Source organism: Panthera tigris, chromosome X, assembly GCF_018350195.1.
Source record: "Panthera tigris isolate Pti1 chromosome X, P.tigris_Pti1_mat1.1, whole genome shotgun sequence".
Taxonomy (NCBI): domain Eukaryota; kingdom Metazoa; phylum Chordata; class Mammalia; order Carnivora; family Felidae; genus Panthera; species Panthera tigris.
The window spans coordinates 43,984,178-44,001,210 of NC_056677.1; positions in this window are offsets into that span (position 1 = coordinate 43,984,178).

Sequence of the window (17,033 nt, forward strand, 5' to 3'; positions counted from 1 at the left end):
GTGAAGTAAAAAATACAAGTGTAATAAAAATGAAAATGACCATTTGGTGCTGGAATTCGACTTCTGTATATATGTTTTCATTTGTCCCTCATTCTTTTTCCTCATAATTACTTCTGAAATAAACCACTTTCCTGCTACTGCTGCTACTACTACTACTACTACTACTACACACACACACACACACACAGATATACAGACACTTGTTTCAGGCTCTGTTTTTAGTGGTAACCTAGGTTAAAATAAGTCTTCACAAGAAATATAGAAGAAATGTAAGTATACTATTGTACACATATTTTATAAAATGAAAAATTATACGGCAATTAAATGGTTGGACCATATCTATAAGTATTTTGTAGTTAAATCTAAAAACTATATTAATAGAAAGATCACACTTTTTTAAGGTTATATGTTTATTTTAAGAGAGAGAGAGAACAAGCATGAGCTGGGGAGGGGCAGAGATGGAGAGAAAGAGGGAGAGAATCCCAAGCAGGCTCCACACTGACAATGCTCTGCATTGAGCACCAATGTGGTGCTCAAACCCATAAATCACAAGATCATGACCTGAGCCGAAACCAAGAGTCAGATGTTTAACCAACTGAGCCACCCAGGTGCCCTGAAAAAATCACACTTTTGAATGGCTGTCTATTGTTTTAAGAAGACTAGAAAGGGAAGAGAAAGTTCAGAAACCACTCCAGAGTCACAGAGTTTTATTAATAGAAGATGATCAGGAAGATAGATAATTAAGAAAAAAATTGTGTTTAAGTATCGTGTCATTTTTGTCAAATGAGAATTTTAAAAATGAATTTGTGTTTATAAACCCTTGCAAATGCTTGAAATATCAGGGGTAGGAAGTACAAAAATAGATTAACCATAGATGCCTACAAGAAGGGATAGGTGTTGATAAGGGACTGGGTGAAAAACAAAATCTTGTATTCATTCATTATTCTTTATACAATTTGAGTTTGTCATCATGTTTATGTTGCACACATTTAAAGTGAATAATTATTGGGGAGCCTGGGTGGCTCAGTCAGTTAAGCATCCAACTTCGGCTTAGGTCATGATATCAGGGCTTGTGAGTTCAAGTCCCATGACAGGTTCTGTGCTGACAGCTCAGAGCCTGGAGGCTGCTTCGGATTCTCTGTCTCCCTCTCTCTCTATCCCTCCCTTGCTTGTGTGCTCTCTCCCTCTCTCTCTCAAAAATGAACATTAAAACTTTTTTAAATAAAGTGAATAATTATTTTTAAAATAGCAATTCTACTTTGATGCTGATTTAAAAAACTTTCTTTATTCATTCTTCTGTAGGTAAGTATGCAGAGATAGATATGGAAAAGGAAATGCAAATTATAAAATGTTATTACTGGTTTCTTCTAATTGGGGATCTTGGAGTAATTGTGTTCTTTTTTTTTTTTTTACTTCTCTATATTGCTTGAATTTTACATAATAAATCTCCCAAATTTTCAAAATAACAAAAATTATTATCAATAAATTATATAATCTGTAGGATTCTTGAGCCGTCACCATTCTTTTCGTTGAGGATGTAGACTGAAAATAAACAGTATCGGGGATCTGTGGGACAATAACTAAAAATCTAACATTCTTATCATTGGAATTATAGGAGAAGAGAAACAGAGTAGGACTGAAGAATATTTGAAGAAATAATGGCTGAAAACACTTTAAATTTAGTGAAAGACATAAACCTATGTATCCAAGAAGCTGAGTGAACCCCACATAGGTTAAACAAAAAAATAAATTCACACCAAGAGACATAATAATTCATTTTTGTATACTAAAGACAAAACAGTTAAAAAATAGCAATAGGTAACACTTTATCTATAAAGTAACAACAATTCAAATGATGGTGGATTTCTCATAGGAAACCATGGAGACCAGAAGGAAGGGGAATAACATTTTCAACTATTGAGAGAAAAGAATAGTTGATACAGTTAAACTATCCTTCAGGAATGATGAGGAAATGAATAAATTCTCAAAATAAAATTAATAAATCTTTTTTCCTTACCAGACCTACCTTTGAACAATAGCTAAGGGAACCTATCCAAACAGAAAGAAAATAATTAACAAGAAGTTAGGAAAATAGAATGGGTAAAAATAGAAGTATGCATAATAAACCATCCTGTATCTCATGAATTTCTTTAATCATATTTTATGGTTGAAGCAAAAGTTATAAAACCATCTAATGTGATGCTCAATGTATGTACAGCAAATACCTAGCACAATTATATTTAAAAAGTGGTGAGGATTAAGGCAACATAATGAAGTAATGTTTCTACACTTCACTTGAAGTGGTAAAATATCAATACTAGTAGGCTGTGATAAGTTATATATGCATACAGCAATAACCTAGAGTAAACAATAAGAAAAAGATAAAAAGGAACATACTCAAAAATATTATAAATAATATAGAGCTTTATAAAATGTACATGTAACCCATGGGAAGACAAGACAGAAAAACTGAAAAAAAAAGGAGCAAAGGGAATAAACAGAAAACAAGTAATAACATGGAACACTTAAGACTTAACATTGAATGTAAATGGAAATGGTCAAGTACAGCAAATATAAGACAGAGATTGGCAGAGTAGATAAAAAGACACCCAACTACATGTTGTTTACAAGACATTGATATCAAATGTAACAAATTAGGTCCATTATTGAAAGTTAAAAAGAGAAATATATATATATATATATATATATATATATATATATATATATATCATAAAAGTATTAACCAAAAAGGCAATATGGTCATACTAATATCAGGTGACGTAGATTTCTCAGTGGAACTTCCACCAAAATAGACCATATTGTGAGTCTTCAAGCAAATCTCAATACATATTTTTAAAAATTGAATAATACTGAGCCTTTTTTGTGACCATAATAGAATCAAACTAGAAATCAATAACTGAAATACAACAGAAAATCTCCAAACTGTTGGAAATTTAACACATCTCCAAATACTCCATAAATCAGAGGAAATCGCAAAGAAAATAAAAACAATGTACAGGACTGAATGAACATGAAAAGATGACACATCTAAATTTGTGGAATGCAGTTAAAAGAATGCTGAGAATGAAATTTAAATCTCTACTGCTTACATTAGGAATAAACAAGAAAGATTTCAAGTCAACAATCTATTCCTATCTCAAAAAAAAAGTACAAAATAAACTGAAAGTAAGCAGATGGCAGGGAATAACAAAGATATGAGCAAATATCAATGCGATTGAAAATAGGAAAAACATAGAAAAAAGATGTTTCTTCAGAAAAACCCAACAAAATTAATAGCAAGACTGACAAAGATAAAAAGAGAGAAAACAAAACCCACCAATATCTGAAATAAATAGGCAGAATCACAACAGATCTTGCAACTATTAAAATGATAATGAGGGAAGACTATGACAGTTTTAAACTCATAAATTCAACAATAAGAAACTGACCAATACTTCAAAAATCACAAACTACCAAAATTCAGCTAAAGTGAAAGAGATAAACTGAAGAGGTCTAAACCATTAAATAAATTTAATTTGTAATTTAACATTAAAAGGTCACAAAAATATCTCCAAGCCCAAATGGTTTCACTGACGAATTTGGCAAACATTAGAAAATAACCACTTTGACAATAAATTATATTTTAAAAAAGAAAAAAGAAAAAGGAAAAGAAAATAACATCAATTTTACACAATACCTTCCAGAGTATTTTGAGGCTAGTATTGCCCAGATATTTCTCTTTGACTATTATTGTCTTATACATTTTCATTTATTTGGTATGATACACATATTTTGGACAAGGAAAACTGGAGTATGTAAATCTCTTAGAATCAGCCTTACATACAGTAATTGCTGAACAAATACTCAGTGGATGAAGACACAGAAGTAGTGGCTCTTTGCCTCCCCACCTGGCTCCTGCAGAAGAGACTCACCATAATGATTTAATACTAAAGACTTAAAACATAAATACTGAGGGGTGCCTGGGTGGCTCTGTCAGTTAAGTGTTGGACTTGGGCTCAGGTCATGATCTCCCTGTTAGTGAGTTTGAATCCAGAATCCAGCTCTGTACTGACACCTCAGAGCCTGGAGCCTGTTTCCTATTCTGTGTCTCCCTCTCTCTCTCTCTGCCTCTCCCCCACTCAAACTCTGTCTCTGTCTCTCAAAAATAAACTTTAAAAATTAAAAAAAAAACATAAATGCTGAAACTACAAGAAGCAAACTGAAGAGAGACTAGCCTGAGCTTTGACCCTTTATCTCTGGACCTTGTTGGGAGGGAGAAGAGGAAGATTGGAGAAAACTGTGGTTGGCCCCTTTATGCTCACAAAGGGCAGCTTCTGAGGGTCCACACAAAATGTGGAAAAGGGTTCAGCCTGACTGCAAACCATCTAAGGTGCTGTATGTCCCCAGAGAGAATCACCTTTGTCTTTGGGAAACCTTTGCTCCCACTTTCCTCCAACACGACTGCCCCGCCTCAACTGATGTTCCAGCCTCTGACAGGGGCTGTACATTTTCTCTTAGACTTCCTGCCCTCAGACCTTGCATCAGAGATCTGCCTCGTGAACTTATTACTGGACTGAACTATTTATGGCCAGCTAGGGTTCAGCAGACAGTCGGTTGGCAAGTCCGAATGCAAAGAGCATTTTTAGGGCAGTGCCTGCTTTGGGGACTGTGGTGCTCAGACGTGAAAAAGACCATTGCACACAGCCTGCCTCCGGCAGTTTTAAAAGAGAACCTTGTGCTTAAGTTGTTCCAAACCATAGGCGTCTATGCCTGGCACTCCAGTATATCATGCCAGATATACTGCATTTGTCTAGACCACCGACTCATTGCTCTTGCTCCCAGGCTTCTGATAGTAACAATTGTCCGGAAGTACACTGCGCAGGCTCAAGCTGAAGAGCACTCCTCCCCTTGCATGGTTTTGGTCCAATCACTAGCTGAATGGAACAAGAGGCGCGAGAAGTGTGTAGGAAAGACCCCTGAATAATGGTGGGCTGGTATGTCAGGAAGGTCCAAATTGGGTTCTCCAGGAATGGACTTGACTGAGCAGGTTGGAGGTAAGGAGGTTCGATGGCCATGGAGTGCCTCCCCCCCTGGAGGAGGGAAGGAAGTTTGGGAGGGAAGCAAAGAAAAATCGACTGGATCTCAGGCAGGGCAGATAGAGGCTTGAGCATTAGGGATGTTATTAGGTCAGAAAGCTTTCTCTGGATGAAATACTACTGTAATTCTATGAATAATGGATTTTAAAATAATGATGTTAAGATTTTTATTATGAAAATTGGAGAGAATAATAAAAATAAAAACAACCACTATCTATTTTAAACTGCTTTATTGAAATATGGTTGACATACAGTAAGTTTCATTTAGTTAAAGCCTACGATTTGATAAGTTTTCACATATGTATGCACCCTAAAAACCATCAGCACAGTCAAAACAAGGAGTGCACGCACATTGTTCATTTGTTCGTTTTTGTAATCCACTATCCTGCCTCTCTTCCACCTGCAACTACTGATCAGCTTTCTATCACTATAGATTAGTTTTCAGCTTTTACTATTTGTTAATAAGTGGAACTATGTGATATGCATTTTTTGGTCTTGTTTTTCAGCAGTATGATAATTTTGAGATGCATCCACGGTCTCGTATCAATAGCACGTTTCTTTTTTACTCCCAAGTAGTAAGCCATTGTATAATATACAGTTTGTTCAGGTGTTCTTATTCGGATTATTTTCAGATTTTGCCTATTAAAATAGTGCTTCTGAGAATATTTGGCTAAAAATCTTTATAGACATATAGTTTTACTTGTGGATAATTGCCTAAGATGGGAATGGTTGGGTAGCAGACTGAGTGTACAATTAGCTTCTTAAGAATATGACAGTTTTTCAAAGTGATTGTGTCATTCTACATTTTTACATTTTACATTTCCACCAGTAGTGTGTATGTTCGATTTTTTTCCCACAACCTCGCCTACACTTAGTATAACAGACATTATTAATTTTAGCCATTTTAATAGGTGTAGTGGTATCTCCTGTTTTAAATTTGCATTTCCCTAGTGATTAATGATATTGAACATCTTTTCATGTGTTTATTTGCCGTCACTATATTTCTCATGGTAAAGTGTTTGCTCAAACTTTTTGTCTATTTTCTTTTATTTTTATTTATTTTTGAGAGAGAAACAGAGCGCGAGTTGGAGAGGGGCAGAGAGAGGGAGGCACAGAATCTGAAGCAGGCTCCAGGCTCCTAGCTGTCAGAGCTGTCAGCGCAGAGCCTGACTTGGGGCTCCAAGTCACAAACAGCAAGATCATGACCTAAGCCAAAGTTGGTCGTTCAAACTGAGCCATCCAGGTGCCCCAAACCTTTTGTCTATTTTATTTTTTTAATTTTTTTTTAATATATGAAATTTATTGTCAAACTGGTTTCCATACAACACCCAGTGCTCATCCCAAAAGGTGCCCTCCTCAATACCCATCACCCACCCTCCCCTCCCTCCCACCCCCCATCAACCCTCAGTTTGTTCTCAGTTTTTAACAGTCTCTTATGCTTTGGCTCTCTCCCACTCTAACCTCTTTTTTTTTTTTTCCTTCCCCTCCCCCATGGGTTTCTGTCAAGTTTCTCAGGATCCACATAAGAGTGAAACCATATGGTATCTGTCTTTCTCTGTATGGTTTATTTCACTTAGCATTACACTCTCCAGTTCCATCCACGTTGCTACAAAAGGCCATAATTCATTCTTTCTCATTGCCACGTAGTATTCCATTGTGTATATAAACCACAATTTCTTTATCCATTCATCAGTTGATGGACATTTAGGCTCTTTCCATAATTTGGCTATTGTTGAGAGTGCTGCTATAAACATTGGGGTACAAGTGCCCCTATGCATCAGTACTCCTGTATCCCTTGGATAAATTCCTAGAGACATTCCCTGCTCATGGATTGGAAGAATAAATATTGTCAAAATGTCAATACCACCCAAAGCTATCTACACATTCAATGCAATCCCAATCAAAATTGCACCAGCATTCTTCTCGAAACTAGAACAAGCAATTCTAAAATTCATATGGAACCACAAAAGGCCCCGAATAGCCAAAGTAATTTTGAAGAAGAAGACCAAAGCAGGAGGCATCACAATCCCAGACTTTAGCCTCTACTACAAAGCTGTCATCATCAAGACAGCATGGGATTGGCACAAAAACAGACACATAGACGAATGGAATTCAATAGAAACCCCAGAACAAGACCCACAAAAGTATGGCCAACTAATCTTTGACAAAGCAGGAAAGAGCATCCAATGGAAAAAGACAGTCTCTTTAACAAATGGTGCTAGGAGAACTGGACAGCAACATGCAGAAGGTTGAAACTAGACCACTTTCTCACACCATTCACAAAAATAAACTCAAAATGGATAAAGGACCTGAATGTGAGACAGGAAACCATCAAAACCCTAGAGGAGAAAGCAGGAAAAGACCTCTCTGACCTCAGCCGTAGCAATCTCTTACTCGACACATCCCCTTTTGTCTATTTTATATTGGGTTGTTTGTTTGCTTGTTATAAAGTTTTGAGAATTTGTTGTGTGTTGTGAATACAAGTCCTTTATCAGATGTTTTGCAAAGCTTTTCTCCCAGTCTGCAGTCTTTCTTCTCACTGCGTATTTTTTACAGAGCGAAATTTTAAAAATTTGAAGTACTATTTCTCAAGTTTTTCTTTTACAGATCCTGCTTCGCTTTTTTATCTAAGGAATCTTTACCTAACCTAGGTTCACAAAGATTTTCTCTGTTTTGTTGGGTGTTCTATAAATTTTATAGTTTTATGTTTTAATTTTAGGTCTATGATTCACTTTGAGTTACTTTTCCTCCATGTTGTGAGTTGTGATTCCAAGTTTTCGGTTTTGTTTTGTTTGAGATTTTTAAATTGTTTTTTGGCATAAGGGTATTCAAATGTTCTAGCACCATTTGTTGAAAAGACTGTCTTTTCTCCAGGAATTGTCTTTTCATATTTGCTAAAAATAAATTTTCCATGTATATGCCTATGTCTATTTTTGGATCTAGTCTGTTCCATTGATCTATTTGTACATCTTCATGCTAATACCTCACTGTCTTGGCACTGTAACTCTATAGTAAGTCTTGGAATAAGGCACTGTAAGTACTCCCAACTTTGTCTTTCAAAGTTTATTGACTATTCTAGGTCCCTTTAATTCCCATATGCCTCTTAAAACCAATTTATCAATGTCTAGAGTACCATCTGCTTAATCTTTATTGTGATAACACTGCATTTATCGATGAATTTGTGGAGTTTTGTTATCTCAGCAATATTGCATATTCTAACTCAAATAAATACGAATATGGTATTTATTCACGAGTCAGAAAATTTCTATTTATTTTAGTTTCTTTTAATTTCTCTCATTAATATTTTGTATTTTTCATAGTACATCTTTTCATTTAAAAATTGTTTTATTTTTGTAATTTGTTAATGATGCATTATATAATTCATATTAAATGTTATGCCAACCTTGTATTACTGGGATAAACTATGCTTGATCATGATATTATTTTTCTTTTGGATTTGACTTGCTAAATGTTTATGTAGAATTTTTACATTTATGTTTGTGAGAGATATTACTCTTAGTTTTCTGTTATCTGTCTTTGATTTCAGAGTAAGTCTTTCCTTATTGAATGAACTGGGAAGTTTTCATATCTCTTCAAGTTTCTGGAAATTCTGCATGGAATTGATATTATTTTATCCTTTTTTTTTTTGAGATAGCGCAAATGAGCAAGGGGCAGAGAGAGAGAATCCCACAAGGGGCAGAGAGGGAGGTAGGGAGGGAGAAAGAAAGAGAGAGAGGATATTATTTTATCCTTAAATGTTTAGAATTCACAAGTGAAGCCACCTGGGCTGGTGTTTTTTATGCAGGAAGGTTTACAATTATAAATACAGTCTCTTCGATAAATACAAGGCCATACAAATTACCTATTTCTTCTTGAGTGAGCTTTGGTAGTTTCTTTCAAGTCATTTGTTCATTTCTTCTAAGTTATAAGATTTATTGCAGTGAAGTTGTTAATAAAATTCCCTTCTTGTGAATTTAATGTCTGTAAAATTTATCAGTACATCCTCTTTACATTCCTGATAATGGTAATTGGTGTTGTTTTTTTTTTTTTTTTTTTTCATTTTCTCTTGATCACTCTGGCTAGTGGTTTATCTCCCTTTAAAAAAAAGAACTTTATTATATAATTGATAAAGAGTTGCACATGCTTAATGTGTACAATTTGATGAGTTTGAACTTTCATTTCTCTTCTCAAATAATGTTTTTGGCTTTATTCATTTTCTTCATTAGTTTTTTTGTTTTCCTTTCTTTCTGCTTACATTCTGATTTGGTCTTAATTTGGTTTTCTTTCTCTATTTTTTATTGTGGAAGCTATGTATTTATTTTGAGACCTTTCTTATTTTGTAATATAAATATTTAGAGCTATAATTCCCTTTTAGTTTTTACTCACTGTCTTATATGCCTCCCACAAATGTTGATAGATTGTATTTTTATTTTAATTTAGTTCAAAACACTTTTCAGTGTCCTTTTTTTTCCTTTGACAAATGGGTTGTGTAAAACTGTATTATTTAGTTTCAAATATTTTCATGTTTTCCTGATATTTTTCCCTGATTAATTTCTACTTTATTTCTGTTGTGACCTTAGAACATATTTTGTATTATTGAATACTTTTAAATTTATTTGGACTTTCTTGAAGCCCCAAATATGTGAGTACTTAAACAGAATACATATTCTGTTGTTGGGATAGAATTTTCTATAGTTTCAATTAGCTCATATTGGTTAATAGTTCTATAAGTTTCAGTTAGCTTAGTATGATCATGAATTTTCTGTCCAGTTATTTTATTGTCAGATAGTCATTGAAATCTCTAAGTATAAATTAGATTTTTTATTACTTTTTAGTTTTATCAGTTATTACATCAAAATTTTGAAACTACATTACAAAGGCATATAAAAGTTTAGGTTTGTATTTTATTATATTTTATATTATGCTTTTGTCTTTGTATGGTAGAGATGTTTTATTATAGTGTTCTATTTCATTTTTTCTCAAGTCTGATTTCAGTGATATCACATGGGCAAGTTGAAATTATTTTTTTTCTTTGGATAGCTAAGGATGCCACAGGCTTAGGGTTTAAACTGCTCCATGGTCTTTACCTTGGGCCCTTGGGTTCACCCAGTATTGCAGAGGGCAAGGCCACTACCACTTTGAGCTGCTGTTCTCAAATTGGCCTGCTGTGTTTCCAGTGAATTTATGCTGACTCTTTTGTTGTTCTCCTGTCAGGTCCACAGATTCTGTGCCATTCCTTCCTCCTTTTACTGTCACACAGATGCCAACAGGTCCTGTGACTGTTAGTGGTTTGTCTCCACCCACGTGTATTTTAAGTTCTATGAGAAAATTTGTCATCATGTTTTATTATAAATGTTGTTGATGGACATATTTGATTTGGTATCCAGTTGTTCTGTTTTTAAGTGATGAAGACATATTGATAAGCTGTGTTACTGTTGTCACCATTTCCTGACTCTACATTTCCTCCATTTCAGTCTTGGTAATTTTACCATATTTGCTCCAACTATTTTTTTAGTATTTAAAAGTAAACAATCCGAGATATCTTTTCAATTTCCTCTGAAATGTTTTAGTATGTTTCTGTTTAATAAAAGAACATTTTCCTTAGCAAAAATATCATACTACTTCCACAACTGAAAAAATTAACAATTCCCCGAAATCATCTAACATTCAGCCCCTATATAGCTTCATTTTTATCCTCACGATCACTTTTAAAAGTGGTATTTTTTGTCAAACCAGTGTCCACATGTTGCAGTGAGTCTTTTACAAATCTCTTAATCAAGAATGCCCTTAGAACAAATACATTTTTCCAGTTACTTTTAGATTATGATATTTCCCCTATAGAATTAAAGCCAGCATATTTTATTTTAGAGAATTTCTGAAAATCACTATCCAGAAAAGATAAGAACACTGAAAAATTATCCTATAACTGTCTTCCATAACTATGCTCCATACCTCAGAGGATATGCCATTATAATTTTTATTAAAATATTCAAAGAGAAGTAGAGAGAATAATATAAAATAAAAGCACAATCACTGACTTACTGCCCTGCTTGTTTTCATCAATTCTACACTCCCTTTAAACTACTCTAAATCAAAATTTTGTATTACATCTTTTCTACTGTCCTAGGCAGATGGCACGTAATATTAATAACACCATTTTAGGGAAACACATGAGAATACGCCAAGCCATCCCTTGTGACCAGCACTAAAAATACAGTGGAGAGTAAAAAGAGGTGGAGGTCACATCTGTTGCCAACACTATGCTGAGAAATGGTTGCACTCACCAACTGTAGAAAGACATTTTGGGGACAATCATGTACAATTGTATAGATTTAGTTTTGGGATAATATTAAGATATTTTATTGGCTGTTATAATAGAGTTGTGGATTTCTAAGAAAATACCTTTAATTTTTAGATATGCATTCTGAAGTATTTGGATACGAACTATCAGGAAGCCTGGGCTTGTTTTTAAAAGTCCATTAGAGGTTCCATTGCTCTACTTCCAGATCAGTTTGGCCCTTTCCTCACTTTCTTCTCACTCTCAGAAGATCCTCCAATTCTAGTTTTTGCCTCCACAGGGCATTCCAACTCAAAGAAGATAGAAGAGTTTCTGGAGATGGTGGAAAATCTGCAGCAAGGTCATGTATCCCCTTGTGCCTGAGTCTGGGTTTGGGGAAATGGTTCAGAGCCCTCACAATTAAAACCTCGGGAAATTATCCCATTTTGCTTTTAATTTTAAAATTTAACTATTTGAGGGGCACCTGGGTGGCTTAGTTGGTTAGGCATCTGACTTCAGCTCAGGTCATGATCTCGTGGTTGGTGGGTTCGAACCCCATGTCTGGCTCTGTGCTGACAACTAAGAGCCTGGAGCCTGTTTCAGATTCTGTGTCTTCCTCTCTCTCTGCCCCTCCCCTGCTCTCTCTCTCTCTCTCTCTCTCTCTCTCTCTCTCTCAAAAATAAACATTAAGAAATTTAACTATTTGAACCAACAATACCACACCATCTTTCAGAATTAAGAAGTTAGATAGGATAGATGGCAAATGATGTCTCTAAACTATTGTATTTCATTTGCCTTCCCCACAGCAGGTAAGTAACAACTGTTATCAGAGAATTTTTGTATCCTTCCGGAGATATTTTACATATACATAGGTATAGATACATACATACTTTTCCCATTTAAAAAAAAATTAAATGTTTATTTATTTACTTTGTGGGGGGACAGAGAGAGAGAGAGAATCCCAAGTGGGCTCTGCATTGTCATCACAGAACCCAACTCTAGGTTCAGTCCCACGAACCGTGAGATCATGATCTGAACCAAAATCAAGAGTCAGATGTTTAACTGACTGAACCACCCAGGTGCCCCCACCCCATTTTTTAGTACACAAGTGGCCAAAAACCATACAGATGGCTTTTTTGTTGTGCTGTATCATAGGATGACACGAGCCCAGAACCCACAGCAGAACTGGGGCAAAGCGGTTCTGCTGATTCCATTCTCAGTTCAAAATGCTATGGTTGGTCAAAACCAGATAAATAGGAACTTTGGCCTTCCTTCCTAAGCTGACATATCAGGCCTGCTGCTTAGGCAAAACTTATTTAAAAAAAAACTTTTAAGGCTTAGAGTGGTTTTTTTAATTTTTTACTATTTGTTTATTTTTGAGAGAGAGAGAGAGAGAGAGAGAGAGAGAGAGAGAGAGAGTGCATGAGTGGGGGAAAGGCAGAGAGAAAGAGAGAGAGAGAGAGAGAGAGAGAATCCAAAACAGGTTCCAGGCTCTGAGCTGTCAGCACAGAGCCTGGGGCTCAAACTCATGAGCTGTGAGATCATGACCTGAGCCAAAGTCGGACATTTAACCAACTGAGCCCCCCAGGCGCCCCTGGCCTAGAGTATTTTTTAAATAGACTGGTATAATGTGTTTGCCTTATATTTTCATGTTTTATCTTGTTTTCCTTTTTAAATTCAATCCCAGAGGTAGAATTGTAACATCTGTGTCCCACAGGTAAAACCCTGGTTTACAGAGGAACTAGGTATCTGAGGTCCAGAAATTCTTAGAGAATTGGGGACAGGCGCAGGGACATTTGGAATATTTTTCCTCAAACTTGGTCCCCCAGCTTTGCGATGATGAATGTTGGAGCCAGAGAGGCAAAAGGAGGAATGCTTCTTAAGTCAGGTCATTGAAATTGGGAAACTTGTAAGGAAACTAAGTCAAAGAAGATTGTAGCAAAAGTTCTCCAAGAGGCAGTGTGCTCCCTTTCACTGGAGGGCTTGCAAGCTGCCACCTGGCATGTAAGGGGGCAGCATGTTTTCTTTTTGCCTAATTGGGCTAATCCCTTGGTCACAGATTTGTCATGTTTTCCCCTAACCTGTGCCATTAACCCTTGATCTTAACAGGATGAAACTGCAGGGAGATCTCTATTAGCTTCTCACAGCACTCAGAGTAAAATCCAGAACCCCTTATCTTGGTTCACAAGACCTTGGTTCACAAGGTTCTATAGAACCTCCCTTACCCTTTCATTCCACCTCACATCCCGCTACTTTCTGCTTGTTTAGTGGGTATCTTCCCCGTGCCCTAGAACATGTACTCCCTGCTTCCCCAGCTCCAGGTTTTTGTATTTGCTATTCTCTCTGCCTGGAAATGTCTGCAACCCCTTCCCCTCATTCAGAACCTTAACACTTGCTCATCATCTTCCTTATTTGGGGGCCCAGGAAATTCTCCCTGTACTTAAAGAAATGGCATACACCCCTTCGCTCTCTATCTCCCTATTCCTTGTGCTATTATTCTTTTTACACGTCATGTCAAATATTATGATCTGTTTTACTGTTCACTCTCTTTTTCTGCCACTTGTAACAGAAGCCCACATGCACATCCTTGTGATGCAGCAGACACTCAATAAATTCATGTTGAATGAAAGCAGGATAGACAACGTGCCTGCACTCACCTCATCTCCACCTGCTTTCGATGGCTGACTGTCTCCAGCTCAATCTCACTTTTCTTCTACAGCAGAAAGCCTGGATCCACGGATTGAAGACCTGGCTAAACGAATTAAGGAGTTTAAAAAATGTGAGCTCAGGGGTCTTTGCTGGCTGGCTTAGCTCAAAGAGAAGGGCCTGGGCTTTGAAGATTCTGTTTATTCATCTGTATAATCTGGGAATGCTTGTTGAGTCATTTGAAATGCAACATTTTAAGAAGGAGCAGAGCCTAGTACTTTGTTTACTTAACATCTTTCTTTTTTTCTCTGGCCCAGTGAAACAGAAAGCCAGTGAGGAGGTGAGAGAGGCCTGTGCCCTGTGGGAGACCAAACAGAAGGAATTAGATGCATGTAAGTGGTATGAGAAGAATACAGTGAGGTCCCATGGCATCTCTAAATCATAAATCCCCCTGTCCTCCCTAAACCCTTGGTTCCAGATACACAATTTTTTAGTGTAGTCCCCAAGAGCCACTTAGGTATCTTGTCACCTCTTTGGCTTCAACTTCTGTCTCTCACTCCCCTTCCACTTTAATGACAATGAAACACTCACAGGGCATATTCTCATCTTAAGGACTTTTCACTATCTGTTCCCTCTACCATAATGTTTTTCACACTTGATCATCTAGATGTCCTCCTATTCTAATAATTCAGCTCTCAGCTCAAACCTCAGCTCCTTATAGAGGTCTTAGCTTATCTTCCCATCTAAGAGCATCTGCCCCGACCTGATCACTCTTTACACCTTGCTTTTTTTTTTCTATATAACCCTTATCCCCCCTGGCTTGATATATTTACAACTTCATTATCATATCTCTCCAATGAGATTTAAGGTGTGTGTAAAACCATGTTCATTCTGTATCATTCTCACATGACCATTTGTAAATGCCATGGCCTTTTAGCACTCACGAAGAATACAGGCACATACAAGGGAGAAGGCTGGTTTCAGAGTGATATTCACTAGGCAAAGGAGATGGGATAGAAGGAAGACACTCAGGTATTTCCTGGGTCTGTACAAGACCTTTCATGTCACATCAAGCAAGTCCCTTCCCTGAAGTTGGAGTTGTTGGGAGGTAGGGCATGTTATAGGCGCTGGGTCTGAAAGTGTCACTCTTTTTCCCTGTGAATCTAGAACAACTGTGCCTAGAAGAGGTCTTGAAGAAAAAGCAAGGTATTTTATAGCTGTTCTTTCTCTCTCTCAATCTGTGTGTGTGTGTGTGTGTGTGAGTGTGTGTGTGTGTGTGTGTGTGTGCATGCACATGTGTGCACACTTCTGGCCAAGTCATGCCACAAAAGCTACTTTTCCCATAGTAGACAGATGAATTCTGTTGAAACATAAATCAAGTCACATCCCTCTTATAATGAAACACCTTCTTACCTACAATCTCACTCATAGTAAACAGAAATATCTTGTCAATGAGCTGCAAATTAGATGTTAGCTAACCCATCTCCATTTCAGCTTTTACCTCTTACCATTTTACCTCTCCATTTCACCTTTTACCACTTCCCTTGGCTGAGTTCACTCCAGTCATTTCAGCCTCTTCACTACCCAGACATTCACAGGGCATATTCCAAAACCTCAGAGTCGTTGAATTAGCCATTCTTTTTGCATGAAACACTCTACTCACTGATAACAATAATTTTCATTAATAATGACAGTTATTTGTATGTTAGTGAACTTAATATCTGTTAGTGAACTTAATATCCTCTGTTAGTCTGTTGATTCCTTACTGGCAATTAATCACCCCTTTTTTGGTTCACTGAATTTTTACCAACCCAAGCCCAAAGTCTAATACATACTATAGGCATTGAATACATGTTTATGGAAATTAACTTGAATCAATTCCTAGCAGAATGAAGGATTATTTTTTTTAACCCGGCTTGTCTGGAAGAAACAGCAAGAAGAAACCAAGGTAAGAGAGAGAAAATACATAGGGAGGCAGACAGGCCAAAACCATTCAGGAACATAAAAGCAGCAATATCCAATTCAGCTAACCATCCTTCCAACCATTTAATGATCTAGTCATCCTACCAGCCATCTATTCCACCCAATCTTCCATCTATCTATCTATCTATTGAAATTATCCAGTGCATCCACTCTTCCATTTCTCCACCCTTTGCAACTAACCATCCATTCATCCAACTATTTACCCATCCATCTATTCATCTAACCAACAGTTGACCCAACCATCTATTCATCTACCCATCCATTTATCCATTTCATTATCCATCCATCTATCTACCTACCATCTATCAATTTAGTCATTCACACAGCTGTTTGTCCACCCCAAACATACATATCTATAATTATCATCCAATTTTCCATCCATCTGTTCATCCATACATACATATAAAAATTCATACCATCATCCAACCAGCCATCTCCTCTTCCTTTCAACCATTCATCCATTTTTATATCCATCTATTCAGCTGTCTGCCATTCCACCTATTCATCGAACCATTTATTCGTCCATCTGTATATTCATAAATACATCCAACAACCATTTACCATTTCCAAGAGGAAATAAGAATCATCTAGAAGTAGAGGCAAAGGTCATGGGAACCCAAGACTTTACTCAGAAGCTCACCTTTGCTCTGTGTGTGTACATGTGTGTGCATGTGGTGTGTAAAACATGATGCCTTAGTCACCAGGGTAAATGATTGTGGAACAAACTGCCCATTTCTGTTAGACAATTAACGGAGTTCCTGCTCTGTGCCAGCTCATGGAAGAGAGCAACACCTACAGGTACACACAGACTGTTCTGGCACGTGATGATTCTGTTCACTTCATGCAAATATGTGGCAGTTGTATCAGGGCCATTACTATGTGTCAAGGCCAATAAGATGAATGAATAAAATACAGGTTTGTTCTCTAGGGTTCCAATCTGAGCAATAGGGCCTCTGGAGTAGGGGATACAGGGGAAGAAGACCAAAAATCCTTCAAATTAGTTTGACATCTTCCACCTAATAATATGCCCA